Below are 20,322 nucleotides of genomic sequence, written 5' to 3' on the forward strand. Positions count from 1 at the left end.
TGGTGTTTGAAAAAAGGGAAGAGGGGGAGGGGGGGCCAGCCGAAAGAGGGTTGTCCCCCGAAAAGGAGGCGCTGTAGTGTCCAAGGACGAGGGACGTCCCCGGACATAGCCATCTCGCTTTAAGGCTTTTCCTGTCTCTTGAGTCAGGCTGGAGCGGGCGGGGAGAGACTGTCCGTGAGCCGACGGGGAAGGAGGTGGGGACCGGCCCCTTCTCTGTATGCAGCTAGAATCCGGGAGATCCGTGCGGTGTTTCGGGAGTGTCTCTGTCCCCTAGATATAGCCGGTGACACAAGGGGATAAATACGAGGAACTGTGACCTTCTGTGCTGTCTGTGCTCAAAGCAGTTGGCGATCTGGACGCGGCTCGGGAGTGCCTGAACTGACAGCTGTTTCTGTGAACAAGGGTGGCCTACAGCCTGTGGTCCTGGGTTTGAATCCCGACTCGACCACTTTCTCACTGTGTGTGTTCGGAGCCACTTAACATGGGTTTCTTCGTCTCTAAAAGGAGGGATAGTGACGGCCCATGGTACAGTGGTTAAAGAAGCGGGTCCCACATGGCTGACCGCACAGTGGGAATCCCAGACCCGGTGGCTGGAGAAACACACAGGTACCTGCGTGTGTGTGCGTGCCCAAAACCCTGACAGGAGAATGGAGGAGAAGGGATCGAGGCGAGGCCATCCAACCGGGGAGGGGGGGGTGTGATTTCTCATTTTCTGTCTCTTTGTCTCTCTGGAGAGCGTATGCGCCCTGTAGCAAAAAATCTCTCTCTCTCTCTCAAAAAAAAACAAAACAACAACAACAAAAACCAGCCACGGGACCAGCAGTGTGTTGCTGAACTCCCTTGTAGTCGACCGCGGTTCGAATCCTGGATCCGGTGGCTTATACTCATGCCGGGTGCGTGTGCGTGCGTGCCCAAGATCCCGAGAGGAGAGTGGAGAAGGGATTGCGACATGGCCATCCCCCCTCAGGAGTGATTTCTCCCTTTCTCTCTCTCTCTGTCTTTCTGGCGAGTGCACATGACCTACACCAAAACCTCTCCAAAAATACAGCCACAAAAACAGTGTTTACAAATCTCTTTTCACGGAGCCTGGCTGGAAGCCAACTCTCGTTCCTGCTCCCTGGGTTCTAGCAATGGCAGGTTTCAAACCCCCAGATGGCGCGTTGAAATCTCGTATGGACAGCCAGCCCTCAGCAGAGAATCTTGTCCGCCGTTCTGGGTAAACACAGCAGAGAGTGGACCTCAGGCCAGCTTCGAGAGACCTCGCTCCCTGACCTTGGGAAGGCTTTTAACTTTTTTTTTTTTTTTTTTCTTTTTAACTTTTAACTTTAGTGCTAAGAACTGGTTCTCTCCGGTCGGGCAGCCAGCGACCTAGGTACCTTGAAGTTCCTGTTGCCTCCAATCTTTGGTGTATTAGTTCAGCCCGTGCGGATGGAGGGGGCGCAGGCACTGTGTGTGGGGGGGGTGGGGAATGAGGCAGGCTTCTTGGTGGACGCGGGAGCCATAAAGGGGCGGGAAGGAGAGGGTTCCTGGCTCCAGGGAGGAAGGAGGTTGTCGCCTTTCTCTAGGACCATGTTTTTCTCTTACCTGGTTTGCCTCTGACACTGAATTTCCCTCTTCAGATTGTGTAAGCAAAGAGAAAACACCTCCATCAAGTTGTCATCATGAAAGGCGTTGAGTAAGGAGCTGATTCACGAACTGCTTGGCCAGGCTGTCTGTAGCCTACGAGCTGTCCTGTTTGCATCTGGGGAGGCTCGCGTGTCTCTGTCCTACTTCCTAGCTCGGCTTCCTTCTCGCTTTTTACATTTTGCTATAAGGGTGTGTGTGTGTTTGCTGGAGAGAGACAGAGAGAAAGAGAAAGTGAGAAAGCATACCCGGGGGGATAGCCACGCTGCAGACCCTTCTCCTCCATTCTCCTCTAGGGATTTAGGACACGCATGTACCTGTGCCCAGCATGTTTTTCAAGTCTCTGGATCTGGGACTTGAACCATGCAGGTGGCCCTATGGGATCTAGCCGCCTTAACCTCCATGCCACCTAGTTCCCTTTTTTTTTTTGCTTTAAGAGAGAGATTTTTGCTATATGTGCTTGCCAGAGAGACCAAGAGAGAGACAGAGAGAAGGAAAGTGAGCAGTCACCCCCTAGAAGGGATGGCCATGTTGCAGTCCCTCTCTTCCATTCTCCTCTTGGGATTTTGGGCATGCACACATGTGTCTGACATGCTTCAAGCTGCTGGGTCTGGGACTCGAACCACAGTCGACAACGTGGGAGTCCAGTGATGTAACCATTACGCCATCTGCTGGTCTCTGCTACGGCTTTTTCCAGGATGCCTTTTGAGACTTAGAGAATTCTGTCCTTACTGTTTTCTCCATTCTAGCTCTTAGGCGTTTCCACAAGGACCATTATGATTGTTAGAAAGTTTCTTTCTCTCTTTTTTAGAAGAATTATTTGTGTAATTTTATTTATTATCATCATTATTTTAATTTGCTATAGGGCACATGCACTCACCAGAGAGAGACAGAGAGAAAAAGCAAGCCACCAGGTCCTGGACTTGAACCGTCATGTGGGAGTCCAGCACCCTAACCGCGCCACCTGCTGACCCCTTCCTTTCTCTCTCTCTCTCTTTATTTTTTTGGAGAGGTTTTTGCTATAGGGCGCATGTGCTCACCAGAGAGACAGAGAGAGACAGAGAGATAGAAAGCGAGAAATCACCCCCTCCCCCAGGGAGGATGGCCATGCCGCAATCCCTTCTCCTCCATTCTCCTCTCAGGATCTTGGGCACGCACGCACACGTGCCCAGCGTGAGTTTTAAGCCACCGGGTCTGGGATGCGAACCATGGTTGACTACATGGGAGTCCAGCAACATAGCCATTACGCTAACTGCTGGTCTCTCTTTCTCTTTTATTCATGATTGAGTGTGTGCATGTATGAGACGAAGAGAGAGACGCACCTTCCACAAGGTCTGGTCCCACTGTGAAGGCCCCCCCCCCAGTCCTCTGTCCGTTCTTGGCATGCTTCAGGCTGCCGGGGCCAGGGTTCAAACTGCGGTTGCTAAGTGAGATCCGGCTTCTCTGAGCTGCTTACCACCGCTGTGCCATGGAACTGGCCCCTTTGTCTTGACAAGTTAAGAACTTGTAAGGAAGAATTTACCCTGAGCGTTTCTTGGCGAGATTAGCAGAGGGAAAGCGAACCCCATAATAATTCTTTGCATACTTGGTCGAGGGTGGGTGCCTGCCGTGCCCTGTAGCGGTTTAAAGTAGGTCTCGTGATTGTCTCAAGCCTCACGTTTCAAACGGGCCTGAGAAGGACCCTCCGCCGTGGCTCGAGACCCTCCGCTGCTGCAGGAATTCAGTGAGAGGCTGGTTCTAATGTAGAGCTCAACCCAGAAGCCAGTGGAAATTTCTCTCCGATTCGGCCCACCCGCTAAGCTGCAAGCCTGTCAATGCCACCACATCTTGTCACCGTTGAAATATTCAGCCAAACTTGGGTAGTGGACGGCGTGTGTTGCACACACGTACACGCACACAAGTTGGGGACTGATCTGGGACTGATGGAGGTGCCTGGAGACCACGGTGTGATTATGGTGGAGTCCCCGCTCCCAGCGCTGTAAACTGGGCTGGATGCACAGGTGGACAAGCTTAGCCATTCCAGCTCCAGCCAATTCCTGCATTTCCCTCTCTCTCTTTTTTTTTTGAAGAGGTTTTTGCTATAGGGCACGTACGCTCTCCAGACAGAGAGATAGAAAGCGAGAAATCACCCCCCAGGGGAGATGGCCACGCCGCAATCCCTTCTCCTCCATTCTCCTCTCGGGATCTTGGGCACGCACGCACACGCGCCCGGCGTGTTTTAGCCACCGGGTCTGGGACGTGAACTGTGGTCAACTACGTGGGAGTCCGGCGACATAGCTATTACACTAACTGCTGATCCCTCCATTTCCCTCTCTTTATCAAGAGTTTTGCTCTGTGGCCGTGGGGGTGATTCTGCAGATATCTGGGGACATTTTAGGTGTCTCAACAAGGGGGTTCTATGGCATCTTTGGCAGAGAGAGCAGGGAGGCTGTCCCAGCTCCTGCAGAGCACAGGACCATCTGCAGAGAATAATCTGGCCCCCGTGTCCACAGCGCTGGAGTAGAGAATCCCTACCCTACGACTTCGGTGGTGGTAGAATTATGCACCCTAGATTTTTGTTTTACAAGCCAGAGCCTGGGACTTGGGAAAACCGCCCCTGAGTTAGCAGGTGTGGGATTGATCAAGAGAAAGGGAGATAGGGGAGTTGTCCCAGACGAACTGGTAACCCCTCCAAAGCTCTGCTTGGCAGAAGAGGTGTTTGCCGCCTCCTGCCATGGTATCTCCTTCGATAACTTTGTGGATTGTTCCAGATCGCGTCGATGGGAGCAGCTTTCTCTCCTGCGGCTGCTGGCCCTGGAGCTTTGGGTCTGTGGGAGAAGAGGCAGCTGCCGGGCTCTTTCATCTGCTCTTATGTCAACGTGGTTATGTAGTTTGGGGTTCACCAGGGGTCACTGGGCTGTATACTTTTCTTTTGTTGTTAGTCAATTAAATTTGTTACTAGTAATGAAACCTGGAATGTATCTGGCCCTGCAGGCTTGGGTTGTTAAGGACGCTTAGTAGAATGCTTGCGCTTTTCCAAGGCACAGGGTGAGGTCAAGTCCTCCCCTGGGCCGGTAGTTGAGGACAGGTTTTGAAAACCAAACTGAGCCTGTTGGTAAGGAAACAGACTCAAAACTGATTCCCAAGGAGCCAGTTTCCCCAGAATTGTTTGGTTGTATCAAAAACAGCTTGAGCAGGCCGGCCCCCTCCTGCAGTGGTTACATGGTATACAGAAGGAGCTATCCAGGGTTCGAGTGCTGACTCATGGCTTGGAAACCTGGCCAGGCAGGGCCGTATGTGCTCAGGATCCTGACCGGATGGAGATCCGGAGGAAGAGGGATCTGCTGTGACCAGGCCTCATTGCGGGGTGGGAAGGGGGCCAGGGAGAGGGATGAGATTGCTTTTTGTTTTCTTTTGAAAGAATGTTGCCAATGGGACCAGCAGTTGGCGTAATGGCTGTGTCATTGGACTCCCAAGTAGTCAACCAGGGTTCAAGTCCCGGACCCGGTGGCTTAAACTCAAGCCAGGCATGTGTGTGTGTGTGTGTGCCCACGATCCCGAGAGGAGAATGGGGGAGAAGGGATTGTGCCGTGGCCATCCCCCCTGGGGGGTGATTTCTCACTTTCTGTCTCTGTCTGTCTTTCTGGCGGGCACACATGCCCTATAGGAAAAAATCTTTCCCCTCCCCCCAAAAAATGTTGCCAAAGGGCACATAGACCTCCCCCCATGTTTTTAAAAACTAGAAACATAAAATTAAATTTGGTTGAGCCAGCAGGTGCCATGGTGGTTAAGTGCCGGCTCCCATATGGCCGACTTCATGGTTCAAATCCTGGACCTGGTGGCTTGAGAAATATACCAGGCATGTGCGTGCGTTTACCCCAAATCCCAAGATGAGAACAGACGAGAAGAGATTATGGTGTGGCCGTCCCTTCTGGGGGGGTGTGTGTGTGCTTTTTTACTCTCTCTCTGTCTCTTTCTGATCTAAGTACACATGCTCTATGGGGGAGAAAAAGGTAAATAAATTTGGCAAATTAAAAAAAAAAAAAAGAACAAAAACAAAAAATGAAGCAGGAACCTGCGGTTCGGAGGAGGTAAGACACTTGTCCAATGCCTCAGCTCAGGGAGGGGCCCCTTCCACCCTGACCCTCTCCAATCCTCCCCCACCTTGGCTGCTGCTGCTGCTTCGTTTTCAACCTCTTTACAAAAAAGAGAATTATTTAATTTCATTTGTTATTATTATTTATAAATTTGCTATAGGGCACCTGCACTCACCAGAGAGAGAGAGAGGTGGAAAGTGAGAGAGAAAGCCACCAGGTCCGGGGCTCCAACTGCTGTTGACCAGGTGGGAGTCCAACACTTTAACCACTATGCCACCCTGGTTCTAATCACTGCCTGTCCTGTCCTCAGTAGGGTACCCAGTGGAGTCGAGGAGGCCCTGCCTCCCTTTCCTCCTTCAGACAGCCTCCCTCAATTCCAATGGCTGCCTCCTCCGAGGGTCCCTGGTCCCCACACCAGTGGGTCAGCCACTATCTTGGCCACTTCCTGTCCCTGTCCCCATGGAGCTCCCGCTGTTAGAGCTTGCCAGCAAGACAGAGAGAGACAGAGAGAAAGCGAGAAATCTCTCCCGGGGTGGGGGCCACGCCACAATCCCTTCTCCTCCATTCTCCTCTCGGGATCTTGGGCACGCATACACACGCGCCGGGCGTGAGTTTAAGCCACCGGGTCCAGGACTCGAACCGTGGTCAGCTACGTGGGAGTTTAGTGACATAGTCATTACGCTAACTGCTGGTCCCCTGCTGTCAGTTTCTCACACGCTTGAGAATTATTCTGCAAAGTTAGTGCACTGTGTGTGTGTGTGCACGTGTGTGCATGTGTGTGCACGCATGTGTATATGTGTGGCCCCCGTTTTCTAAAGCAAAGTTTCTGTTTGGGTCTCTGCTGTTGAATTTTCCAAGGATATATTTTTTTCCCTTTTCGTTACTAAGGAGAGCGCATTGTTTTTTATTTGGCACCCTGCGGGTCCCCGTGAAATGAAGGGTCTGCCAGGGCTGGGTGAGGGTTGTCGAGGAAACAGAGGAAGTTCGGGGGTGGGGGGGATTTCTGCCTGAGAACCAAACAGCACTTTTGATCTTTCGACTTTTCAAAGTGGGAACTGGAGGTGAGGGAGGAGTGGACTTAGGAGCGAGCCCAGGAGGTCTGGACCGGCCGGTTGTCCTCGCTGCTCCTGGCGGCCACGGAAGGGTTCCATGCATGGCACGAGATCAGTGACATTTCAAAGGGGGTTGTTGTCTTTGCCTTCGATGAGTTCCAAGAAGTTCACAAGCCAAACGCGGGGTGGTTTTCAGGGGGTATGAGGGCAGGAAGGGAGGGGGGCAGCTTTTCATCATAAATCCCTTTCCGTACCCAGGGCTAAGCTCCTTGCAGCAAATCCTCCTTTCCTTAGCCAGGGAGGGGAGGCCACCAGGGTGGACCCCTAGCTCTACTTCTCCCTGTGAGAATTTTCCTCTTTCCAACTTCCTCGTGACCCATCCAGCGCTGCCTGAGCGTCCGTGTGTGAGTGGATGCGGCCACACCTCCGAAGGGGGTCTCACTTTCTCTGGAGTGCGAATTCACTGGACGCTCCAATTTCCAATCTTCCCCAGCATCCCGTAATCACAGGCCTCAGGGAAAAATGAGTCCAGCAGCTTTTAAATTATGGTTTCCTTAGGGGGCTATTAAATTCTGATTTCTGAGAGGAAAATGGAGGCATTTTTCCCTTTTCCTGGGCTCGGGGGTTCTGCTATTTGTGGATGAACGCTTCTAGAAAAACTTCCAGGTGATTTCAAAAGGCATTTGGTGTCTCTGGGAAGAGTGGTTATTTTTATGACATGATTACCTAGACTTTAGGAAAGAGAGACCATCATGGGACCAGCAGATGGCAGAATGGTTATGCCACACCGACTCCCACGTAGTCGACCGTGGTTCGAGTCCCGGCCCCGCCTGCTTAAAACTCATGTTGGGCGTATATGCATGTGTGCTCAAAATCCCAAGAGGAGAATGGAGGAGAAGGGATTGTGGAGTGGCCATCCTCCCAGAGGGTGATTTCTTGCTTTCTGTCTCTCCAACGAGCACATGTACCCGATAGCAAATATCTCTCTCAAAAGGAAAAGAAAAAAGAAAGAGAGGAAGGAAGGAAGAAAAGTGAGGCCCTCAGCTGGTATGGTGGTTAAGGCTCTGGATCCCACATGGCCAACTTTGCGGTTCAAGTCCCAGACCCAGGTGCATGCCCAAAATCTAGGACAGTGGAGGAGAAGGGATTGCAGCTTGGCCATCCCCCATGGGGGTGCTGTCTCACTTTCCCTTTCTCTCTCTCTCTCCCTCCCACTTTCTCTCTGTGTGTATGCCTCTCTGGCAAGCACTCTATAGCAAATTAAAGGGTAAACTAAAATAAACATTTGCCATTTAATTCATTTAACCCTCCTTTCTCCATGGGGCATAGGAGGGTGTTAGGTCTCTCTCCCTCTTTAAATGTCTTTCATGAGAGGAAGAGACAGACAAGCACTCTCACCCAAGTCCCCCATGGTCCTTTGTGCCCACTTTCCTCGTCACTCAGTGTCACAGGCACATAGCAGGCACGTACGGGGGACCTGAACCCTCACTCCTCCGTGTGCACCGAACCTTGCTCGAGTGGCGCGTCACCTCGGCCCCATCGAGCCAGCGCTGGTAGCCGGTGTGTGGAAGAACGAGGCTGAGGGATGAGGTACTTGAAACAGCTGTTGCAGGCGACACCTTAAAAACCTTTCTTTGGGGCCAGCGGGTGGTGTGGTGGTTAAGGCGCTGGACTCCCACAGGGCTGACTGTGGTTCGCGTCCCAGACAGGGTGTCTTGAAAATCACACCAGGCAGGCGTGTGTGCATGCGTGAGAGGAGAGTGGAGGAGAAGGGGTTGCCGTATGGCCCTCTGCCCAGGGGGATGTGTTCTCACTTCCCCCCTCTCTCTTTCAGGTCTTTTTGTACCGTATAGCAACTTAAAAAAAAAAGTGTGGAGTTTGTTAGAATGCAATTGCCCCAGTTAGCTGGAAAGCCTGTCTGTGAAGGTGGGTGGGCCTTGGGGGGCCTCTCTCTAGCCCTGGAAACAGTCCACCCATGAACGCTGCAGGCAGGAGAGTGGCCACGTGGACATGGCTGAGCTGCATCGGGGAAGCGTAATTCCTGGTGGTCGTAGTACTCACGGAAAAGGGTCTTTTCGACAGAGCTGGGCGTGACAGCATACACCTGTAATCCCAGAGACTCAGGGAGGCGGAGGCGGAAGGATCGAGAGCGCCTGCCTAAGAGCTCGGCATGGTAGCACCTGCCTGTGCTCCCAGCTGGGAGACTGAGACAGGAGGGCAGTGACTGCAAGACCCCATCTTATTTTTTGAGAGAGATTTTTTTGCTATAGAGCGCGATCGCTCGCTGGAGAGATGGAGAGACGGAGACAGAAAGCGAGAAATCACCCCTCCCCCCCAGGGGGGATGGCCACGCCGCAATCCCTTCTCCTCCATTCTCCTCCTGGGATCGTGGGCACGCACCCACACATACCCGGTGTGTTTTAAGCCTGAGTTCAGGACTCAAACTATGGTCAACTACGTGGGAGTCCAGCAATGTAATTGTTATGCCATCTGCTGGTCCCAAGACTCCATCTTAAAAAAAAAAAAAAAAAGAAGACTTTCTTCTCATTAGATGTCTTCCTTTGGTGCCAAAATGCTACCCATCTCTCCAAGGTGCTATGCAGCATCCAGTCTGACAGGGGAGGCATGTGCATGACCGTTTTCCTTCTAGCATTTTCTCCGGGTGTACTCTGGGGCTTCCTGGTGTAAACAGGGGAACAGGAAGTTGTAGGTGTCTGGGCTGTTTGCTCAGGGAGATGGAGAGCTAGAGAGTGGGGTCCGTATGGCAAACAAGGGCTGAGGGTCCAGGGGCTTGTTCTTTCCTCAAGCTGGAATACACACAGGAGAGGGGCCAGCAGGTGGCATGGTGGTTAAGGCCCTGGACCTCCCACACGGGCAAGCGTAGTTTGAGTCCCGGACCCAGCGGCTGAAAATCACACCAAGCATGTGTGCAAAATCCCAAGAGAAGAAGGGAGGAGGAGGGACTTACGGCATGGCCACACTTCTTAGAGAACGAGTTCTCACTTTCCTCTCTCTGTATCTCTTTGTCTCTTTTATCTCTGGCGAGTACACACGCCCTGTGGCAAACACCTAAAAATAGGAGAAAATTGTAAATTTTCCCCATGAGAGAACGCCATGTTTTTCTAATGGCATGGCAGTACCTGGTGTCTACACCCAAGAAGTGCTTACGTAGGATCCCAAGGTCACAAGCTCCTGGCATGGAGAGGAGACCAGAGCCTCCTGTCTCCCCTGGAGTGAAAAATACAGCAGCCTTTCTGGCTTTAGGAACCAACTCCATCAGAAAAGAAGCCAGAGACTATCTCCCTGTCCTCAGGATGGAATTTGAAATAGGTGTCTTCATTCTGACTTACAATCCTATTCCTCATCCCTGCGGAAATTCAGGACATTCTCGTGTTCCCTTTTGTCCTTTCGGAGTGGAGGAATCTTCTTCCCTCATTCTCTGACCCTGCCCCTAGTTTCTGCCAGCCCCTGGGTGTTTTAGCTCCCGGGAAACTGGCGTCTCTCGACCTGTACACATCCAAGACTCCCATGTCCTTGTTATTGAAAAGCCAGCAGTCATGTGAGCAGGACTCTTTATGGTGGAGATGGTCCCCCGGGAAACCGTCCCTACAATTCAGACTGTCCACAGCGCCCGCCTCCCCACTCGGTCCCGTTCTCCACTCTCGCTTCTTGTTCCCACGGAGGCTGTGGTCCTGTCTCCCCACCACTAAAAATAAAAAAAAAAAATGCCATACGTAATTCCAAAAATGACACAGAAAACTTAAACACGCAGTTAAATATAAACAGAGAAATGTAAGCAAAGAATTTGAGGCACAAACCTTTACCAGGGAGAGAAGAAAAGCTTTTGCGTTGTTCAGAGGGAAAAGCCTTGATCGAATCAACTAGAATCGAATCAGTCTTTAGAGGAGAAACCGTCGGAAATTGAAGGAGACATTGAGGAACCTGGCGGGGGGGCCCTCCAGCACAGCCCTGGTCATGTCGAAAAGGCTCCCTTAGGCAACACGGAGTTAGAATCATATGGTTTAGAAGATGGTGGGGACAGATAGGGATGGAACTTTGCACTTACGCAAACAATATACATTTTAAAGCGCTCTTGGAATATTTAGAAAAAGTAATCAGCTGTGAAATCTTTAAAAATAAACCCGTAAGTTTCCAAAACGCAGGCATGGCACCGGCCTTAATCTCCTGCTGCAAGTAAACATAACTGGAAATTAATTTTGAAAAGCTTAAACCAAAGAAACACACGAGACAAACTCTTAGCACTCGATAACTTAAAAAAAAAAAAAAACAACAACAAAAAAACAGAAGGACCCTTGCAACTGTTCACTTTGATTAAGGAGGCTCTTAGTGCAATTGTGGACTATTTGAAGGTAACGAAGACAGGGAGAGACAGATGGAGTGCAAATGATTATATAGAGAATTCATACAGCTGAGACAGTGAATGATGAAGCAGACCTACACAGGAGGAAGGGGATCATATATTAGCAGGGATGAACTGATCCGAAAACAAACAGAATTGACAAATTCAGGAGCCGGGCTTTTTAGAACTCTGATACCTAATAGGGTAGCCCCTTGTCACATAAAAATTAAGTTAAAAATTCATTTCTGGGGGCTGGCAGGTGGCATGGTGGTTAAGGTGCTGGACTTCCACATGGCTGACTGTAGTTCGAGTCCTGGACCTGGCAGCTTGCTCTCTTATTTTCTCTCTCTTTCTCTCTGGTCAAATTAAAAAAAAAAAAAAAAAGAATAAAGTTGAATAAAATAATTCTCAACAAAAATTAATTTCCCTGGACCAGCAAGTGGCATGGTGGTTAAGGTGCTGGATTCCCACATGGTTGGCCATGGTTCAAATCCCAGACCTGGTGGCTTGAACCTCACAACAAATAAATAGATAAAATAAGTAATGAAGTAAAAAAAAATTCATTTTCCCATTCGCATTAGCCAATTTCAGGTGCTCAGTGACAACATGGGTACAGAGTTATTTTCCCATCATAACAAGACCGTGCCATTTTAGAGGGAGTGTTCCATAAAGAAAAGGGGAGGGAAATTACAAATATAAAATGATGAATAAGGGCTGGTAACGGGCTGTTCAGGGGAAACCAGACCCCATATGACGACCGTGGTGGGACTCCATAGCCTGGTTTCCATGAAACACGCTGGGCACATGTGTGACGAATTAAGAGCCGATGGGCTGCCGGGCAGGAGGAAGGGGTTCGGGCACGGCCACACCCAGCATGGGGTGTTCCTTGCTTTCTCTTTTCCTGCCTCCTTCTCTCCTCTGTGTGTGCATATACGTTCTATGGACTAAAGGAAAAAAAAACATAAAATTAAGAATGATCACAAATGTTGGGTGGCATGATGGCTAAGGTGCTGGACTCCCACATGACTGACTAGGGTTTGAGTCCCGGACCTGGTGGCTTGAAAATCATACCAGGCACGTGTGTGTGTGTGTGTGTGTGTGTGTGTGTGTGTGCGCGCGTGCCCAAAATCCCTAAAGGAGAAGGGATTGTGGCATGGCCATCTTCCAGTGGGTGATTTCTCAGTTTCTCTTTCCTTTGTCTCTCTCCAGCGAGCACACCGCCCTATGGCAAAAACTTAAAAAAAAAATAAAAGAAAGAATAAAAACAAATGTAACTTTGAATCCATACAAATTATATTCAACTCCGCCAGTAACTTTTTTTTTTTTTTTTGGAGAGGTTTTCGCTACGGGGCACCTGCGCTCGCCAGACAGATAGAGACATAGAGAGAGAGAAAGCGAGAAATCACCCCCCAGGGGGGATGGTCACGGCGCAATCCCTTCTCCTCCATTCTCCTCTTGGGATCTTACATGCGCCCGGTGTGAGTTTTAAGCCGCCGGGTCCTGGACGGAACCGCAGTCGACTACGTGGGAGTCCAGCTACATAGCCATTACTCTAACTGCTGGTTTCCAACTCCGCCAATAACTTTGGAAACATTAGTTTTCAAAAGGGGCTTACTGATTTAACTGCTAATTTGATTTAGATACGTTGTTTCCCTTTTCGAGAAACTAAGCCTCTGAATTTGCCCCTGGAAACAGCTACACCTGTATCTAAATGACAGCTTCATTAGTTTCTAAGTAGCTTGTAAAATTGATATCACTCAAGAAACAGGAAATAAAAGCAGGCTGGAACGCAACAACTTTACAAAGGTGTTCTGCAGTTCAGTGCCTAAAATGTGGATGCATTAGAAATAAAGGATAAGGGGATCCAGCAGTTGGCGTAATGGCTATATCGCTGCACTCCCATGTAGTTGACCGCAGTTTGCGTCCCAGACCCGGTGGCTTAAACTCACACTGGGCGTGTGTGCGTGCATGCCCAAGATCCCGAGAGGAGAATGGAGGAGAAGGGGTTGCAGCATGGCCACCCCCCCTGGGGGTGATTTCTCGCTTTCTGTCTCTCTGTCTCTTTCTGGCGAGTACATGCGCCCTATAGCAAAAACCTCTCCAAAAAAAAAGAAATGATGAATCAACAGGGGTCTTCGCGCTTCAGCAAGAGTGGCTTTCAGGAGGCGGTCTTGGCAACCACAAATGCAACCATTTTTGTGCAGAGGTTGGGTTCTTGGGCTTCCATGTCCTCAGTGTTGCACCCAGAGTGTCCAAATCTGAACAGCTGTCCTCTCTGTCGTCCCTCTGGTGAGTCATTCCTCGCCGTCCACAGAGGAAACTCGAGCGCCATCCTCTGGTTAAGCCCTGACGCCGCCGCCACCCTGATGGTGCCACGGCCAGCCTCCTTCTCTCCGGTCAGCCTCCTCCTCTCCGTTCCCTCTGCCTCCTGCCTTCTTCGTCCATCAGAGAGCTAGGAAAGCCACCCCCGGTTGTGGCCGGCGGTGTTCTGTCTGCTTGGTTTCTCTGGTGGGCTGAAGTCCAAGCCCGCTGGCCTCACGTCTCTCCTCTCGGGTCTAGTCTTCCCCCCCCTGTCCCTCTGCACTTCGCCCTTAATCCACGCTGCACTGTTTAGTCCCCTTAGTGATTCACATATTTACACACGCCGTTCTTCTGTTGGGTTAAAGCTCCGGTCACTGAACCTCCCTGTGGTTCTCCCCCCTCACGCCCACGGAATTTCTGGTGCACCTATTGTGTGCCTGGCTCCAGGAGGCAGCAGTCAGGAAGACAGCCAAGCCCTTTCCCTCCGTGGGGTTTGAGTGTCTCTCCGTGCCTCCTGGGAGGGCAGGGACAGGGTCTCCATCCACTTCTGCAGAGGGTGTGGAACAGGTGGACGTGACTCACGTGCTAATTCCACCATACCACGCCCGGTCCCGGTCTCTCTGAGAGGCCTGGGTCAAGTAATAAGCGCTGGGGCTTAGAGATGGGGAGGGCTGATGGAATAATAGAGTTTGGAGGGGCTTATGAACCGACGTGAGTTGCACATGGCATGCTGCAAACGGGATACGCATTTCGAAGCGTGTTGATGGGGGTTTAAACGAGAGAATGCCCATTCTCATAGAGCAGAGCAGGGAGGGGGGGCCTGATGTCTTCACATTTACAAGGAGCATTGTCCAGTGCACCCCCCACAACGTAGCCTGTAGATTGTAAGAATGTATTTATGAGTACGGTCCTTGGCTTCTGCAGGAGAGCTGGGTGCGAACATGTGGGTGCCCCGCACCAGGACCCAGAGGTGCGGACCTGCCCTAACCATCTCTCATCCAACCATCCACGCGGGGGATTTTGCTGTGTGACCTCAGCGAGCCTCTGCTCCTATCTGGGCCTCTCCAGAGTGAGGCCTGGGGCCAGGGCGCCCCTTGGCCTTCCCGGGCGCTGCCAGGCGGTGACCCGATCTCCTCCCGGGCACACGCCCAGCGCGGCGCGCAGGCGAAGCCACCCTGGTGGATGCTTGGTGCGTCCAGCACATTCGGTTTCACCTTTCTCTTAGCATTTTCCAAAGTTCCCTGCGTCCGTGGCCCGCCTTGCAGGTCTGCACCCACGGTAGGCGCCACCCCAAGCTCCAGTGCCGACCGCCCAGCGGCCGCCAGGGCCCTTGCTGGGAGTCGGGCGAGCGGAGCCGGAGCACCCGGGGGCGGGGCCAGCGCCCGGCAACACGCCCGCCCATTGGCTGAGCGCGAGGGTGGCGCTGCGGTCACTGCTACCACCCGGCCCGGATTCCACGGAGTGGAGTGTGCACTGGGCTTTGTGGTTGGCGGGGGCCCCTGGCTGGCCGGGGCGGGGCCTCGCGCGCCCTGGGCCCGTGCCCGTGGAGACGCACACATACACACGCACACATACATACACACACACACGCACACATGTGCGCATTCATACATACGTGCGCGCGCACACACCCATCTAGATCCAACCAACACACACACATGCACCCTCCTGGATCCAACCAGCACACACATACATACACACACACACACACACACGCACACCCGCCTGGATCCAACCAATGCACCTCCCCCATCCACCCAACACACGTACACACGCCTGTAAACAGCCAATCCCAAGGCGGCTCTAGCTCGGAGGCCCCTAGCACCCCGTTCCCTTCCTGGCATCTGCGTGCGCCGTATTTCTCCGAAGAATTCCGCAGCTCTTACTCGGCCTGCCCGACACGCGTGTGCGTGTACACATACACACACACACACACACACACACACGGAATAGAGAGAAAGAGAGCTGCCCTAGCGGGGAGGCCTCCTCGGACTCGGCTCCGTTCGTGGCCAATGCGCGCGCGCCGTATGTCTTCCAGGAACTCCGCGGCCGCATTCCGAAGGCGACCGCGTGCGCCAGAGCCGCTATTGTTAGGAAGGGAAGAGGGGCCGCTGGGCCTCAAGGACATGCGTTCCTGCGGTGGGCGCTGCTGACCACGCAGCTGTCCAGAGCCCGCCCCTTCAGCCCCCCACCCCGCCATTAAATCATTTACTAGGTCCCAAGGAGAGGAATTTGGTGGGGGACTTGAACCTCTGGGGTCAGGGTCCAGGGGGAGTGAGGGAGAAAAAATTCGAGTGGAAACAAAGTCCATTTTATTGAGTTTATAAAACTCACACTTTCTTGGAGAGCCACCGGGCCGGTTGTGAATGCCTGCAGGCTCATGACGCAACGGCTCCATTTGGAAATTTCTGGAAAGCAGTAATTTGGGAAATCATAAATCTTGAATTTTATTTTATTTTTTTTTTCTTTTTAATGACAGGCTTTGGAAATGAGTATAACAAAAATGTTATTAACATATATTGTGCTATGGAAGTGAATCATGTTTTCTTAAAATTTTTTGCCTTTGTCATATAGTTTTTTTTTAAGAAAATAATGATTTATTTAATATTATTATTATTATTTTTAAATTTTGACCAGAGAAAGAGAGAGAAGAAGTGAGAAAGCAAACTACCAGGTCTGGGACTCAAACCAATGTCGGCCATGCGCAAGTCCAGTGCCTTAACCACTATGCCACCTGCTGCCCCCCATTTAGCGGCTTTTTTTTTTTTTTTTTTTTTGGAGAGGTTTTCGCTATTGGGCGCGTGCGCTCGCCAGACAGACAGAGAGAGACAGAGAGATAGAAAGCAGGAAATCACCCCCCAGGGGGGATGGCCACACCGCAATCCCTTCTCCTCCATTCTCCTCTTGGGATCTTGGGCACGCACGCACACGCGCCCGGCGTGAGTTTAAGCCACCGGGTCTGGGACTCGAACCGTGGTCGACTACGTGGGAGTCCAGCAACATAGCCATTACACTAACTGCTGGTCCCAACCGGCTTCTTAAGAAAAAACAAACTGATTTGAACTGTGAAAAGGAGGCAAAGAAGAAGAAGTCAAAATGGCTGCAGTTTTGTGTACAAGTCATTTACAATCAGATCTGTTTGTGTCTACTCTGGCTTTTTTATTTTTATTTTTTCCTTTTGCCAGTGAGAGACAAAGAGGGAGAGTGAAAAAGCACCTGTCCGAAGGGGCGTGGTCACGCTGCATTCGCCATTTCTCCGGTCTGCCGGGATTTGGGGCATGCTCACATGGGCACCTGGTGGGTTTTTCAAGCTGCCGGGGTCGGGATTCAAACACTATGGTCCGCTATATAGGATCTGGCTCTTTTAACCACCAGGCTACTGGAGGGTCCCCATTTTGCATTTTTACACACCTTTTTCATTTTTTTACAGATAAGTTAGACTTTTTATTTGATTTTAAGAGAGATTTTGGCTATACGGCACATGTGCTTGCCAGAGAGACAGAGAGATAGAAAGCGAGAAATCACCCCCAGGAGGGATGGCCACACCGCAGTCCCTTCTCCTCCATTCTCCTCTTGGGATCTTGGGCACGCACAGGCGCCCAGTATGAGTTTTGTTTTTTTTTTTTAAACCTGTTTTTTTTTTTTTTTTTTTTTTTTAAACCTGAACCCTAATCAAGGTTAGGCGTTTCTGCTTTCTGTTCCTTGAGGGTCTCAATCTCATGCATACATCTTTTTGAGAGTTTAATTGCCTTTTTTTTTTTTGAGAGATTTTTTTTTTGTTATAGGGCTCGTGCGCTCGCCAGAAAGACAGAGACAGAGAGACAGGAAGCGAGAAATAACCTCCCCAGAGCCAATGGCCGCTCCACAATCCCTTCTCCTCCATTCTCCTCTCAGGATCTTGGGCACGCACGCACACGTGCCCGACGTGAGTTTAAACCACCGGGTCCAGGACTCGAACCATGGCCGACTACATGGGAGTCCAGCAACATAGACATTACACCAGCTGCTGATTCCTAAATACATAATTCTTTTAAAAAATGAAAAAGATTTCAGTTTCAGGAAGGCAGGCATTGCTTCTGCTCAGGTAACTGTGAACTTAGACTTTTTAAAAAAATTTACTTTTTATTTAACTTTATTTACCTATTTTAAAAATAGTTTGGCCAGAGAGGGACAGAGTGAGAGAGAGACAGAGAGGGAGGGAAAGTGGGAGAGCAAGCTATGAGGCTGGGGATTCAAACCCCGGTCGGCCATGTGTGAGTCCGGCGCCCTTAACCCCCACGCCACCTGCCGGCCCCCGAGCTTTGGGGAACTTCAGGGAAGAATGAAGGGGAAATTGGAACCTGCTACCCTAGATGACTTCGAGAGGGAGATGGCCAAGCGCTTGCGTGTTTGGAGAGGGGAGGCCCGGGTAGATGAGCCCCACACGAAGTAGCACTTGTCCTTCGAAGGTGCGGCAGCTCCAGACCTCTGGGCATTTTCCCAAAAGCCTGCCATTCTCTGGCAGAGGCAGCCAGACTCTCCTACCCCAACCCAGTCTGGTCCGTGACTGGCGCTTCGGCCCTTTGGCTGCCATGGGAGGGATCAGGTGAGGGGCGCTGGGAGAAGGAGGCCAGCCCCCGCTGCATCCGGGCTATTTCTCATCTCACATGTGTTTTCATCACGTCTTGCTTCACGGCCTGTGTTTTCTGCAGCAGGCACTGTTTTGTGGCTCTGTCAGTGTGTGTGTGTGTGTGTGTGTATGTATATATATGTATACTTTTGTTTGTTTGTTTGTTTTAAAGCCATTTTCTTTAGCAGAGCTTATTTTTGGGACCAGCAGATGGCACAGTGGTGTTATATTACTGGACTGCGGTTTGAGTCCTGGACCTGGCGAGATGTCTCTGTCTCTCCAGCGAGCCCGATAGCAAAAATCTCTCTCTCTCTCAAAAAAAAAAAAAGATAAGCAAAGAAGACAGAAAAAAGAAAAGATGTTCTTTTCCATGAGCAAGACATTGTAAATTGTCACCCCTGGTCTCAGCCAGCCCCAGATCCTAGACACGTGCACGCCTGGTGGATTCAGGGCGGTCTCTGGACTTGAAGTTGGGACCTTCCTGTGTGGATCAGCCATGCAGAGGGTTGCATTTATTGCTGCACCCCGTCTAGCCACTGTAGTCCTTTACTTTGACGGCGGTCCCTTCCCACCCTGGGCTATTGTGGGCTTCGGGCATGCTCCCCTGAGAGATATTGCTTGCTGGGACCAGCTTGGGGGAACGAGTGGGGTGTGTGTGGAAACTGTCCACGTTTGTTTAGGGAACTCACACCCAGCAAGGAGGTGGGTGTTGCTTCAAGTTGCATACCTTTTGTTTTTTAGTTTTTTTTTTTTTTTTTTTTTTTTTTTTTTTTTTTTTTGCCATGTGGCACGTGTGCTCATCAGAGAGAGACAGAGACAGTGAGAGGGAAAGTGAGAAATCCCCCCCAGGGGGACGCTCACACCACAGTCCCTTCTCCATTCTCCTCCTGGGATCGCACACGTGCCTGGCATGACTGGTGGCATCCAGGTGAGACTCCACCACCCTCACCACCAGGTCACCTGCTGGCCCCTGCATTTCTATTTAAAAAAAAGAAGTATTTACTTTTAGTTGCTAAATAATGTATGTATGTTATATGAGGGGGCTTCAAATAGCTTGTGGGAAACATGGAATGAAAGCACAAGTTTATTTCAGCATAACAAATTTTTTTTGAACCTCATGCCCCCCCTTCTTCTTTTTTTTTTTTTTTTAAATAATACACATTTTCCACGAACTTTTTGAAGACCCCCCCCAATTACATATTTATGGGATGCCATGTGATATTTGCATCATATTTTGTCCTTATGAACTGATTACATCAGGATGATGAACCAAACCCATCGCCTCACATCCTTTTTCTTTTTGGAATTTTGTCTTTGGGTGTGGCTGAAACATTGAACATTTCTTGTAGCCATTTGAAACATACAATGCATTATTTATGATGGGTCCCTGTGCTGTGCTCACATCACCCACTCTTCTCTTGCCTCACTGAGGGCTTGTGTCCTTTGATGAGTGGGGAGACATCTGGAATTGGCTTACAGTCAACAGCGGATAGTCTTCAAAGAGTTAAAAGCACTAGGCTTCCACATGGCTGACCACAGTTCAAATCCTGACCTGGTGGCTTGCTTTCTCACTTCACCTCTGTCTCTGTCTCTTTTTGGCGCACAGGTACTCCATAGCCAACTCAGAATAATAATAATAGTAAAATAAAAAAAAATAAATAAGAAATGAAAGCCTGGGGCCAGCAGGTGAGCAGAGGGGAAGGTGTTAGATCCCACATGTTGTATTTTTCAAGCTGCCGAGTCTTAGACTCCAAGCAACAGGGCAGCCGACTACGTGGGCTCCAGCCACCTTAACTACCACGCCACCAGGGGGCCCAACTGCACCTTCTGTAGTCAGCCTATTAGCAGGTGTTGGATAATAATATCCTTTTGTCTCCTCTAGGCCGGAAGGCTTGAGTGTTGGAGAGGTTTTCATTCAGGTCTCCAAGGACGCCTCTTTTGAATGAAAGGGTTGACCCTCTGGGGCTGCTCCAGCCCCGGAAATGGGCCCCTTCCGTTCTCATGTGGTTTTGCCAGAAAGCGTCCCTGTGGGCCCGAGGTCATTGTCTGCCTCTTTTATTGCTTCCTCCCATTGAGCGGCAGCCCTCTGGTCCCCACAGACAGATCCGCATTCATGCTGGTGATGACAGTAACACCCCAGTCTAACTTCTCCTGAGCCTGCAGGGGTTTCTTTTTTTTTTTTCTTTTTTTGGAGAGGTTTTTGCTATAGGGTGCTTGCGGTTGCCAGAAAGACAGAGAGAGACAGAGAGACAGAAAGTGAGAAATCACCCCCCAGGGGGGATGGCCACACCGCAATCCCTT

The 20,322-nt window shown here is 50.7% G+C and overlaps 1 protein-coding gene across 4 annotated transcripts in view; it reads left to right on the forward strand.

Moving 5' to 3' along the window:
• INSR (insulin receptor) overlaps nucleotides 1-20,322 on the forward strand; it is a gene marked incomplete at its 5' end in the record, with an annotated part of 114,834 nt that overhangs the window by 35,375 nt on the left and 59,137 nt on the right.

Source organism: Tupaia chinensis, unplaced genomic scaffold (assembly GCF_000334495.1).
Source record: "Tupaia chinensis unplaced genomic scaffold, TupChi_1.0 Scaffold148210_1, whole genome shotgun sequence".
Classification (NCBI taxonomy): Eukaryota; Metazoa; Chordata; class Mammalia; order Scandentia; family Tupaiidae; genus Tupaia; species Tupaia belangeri.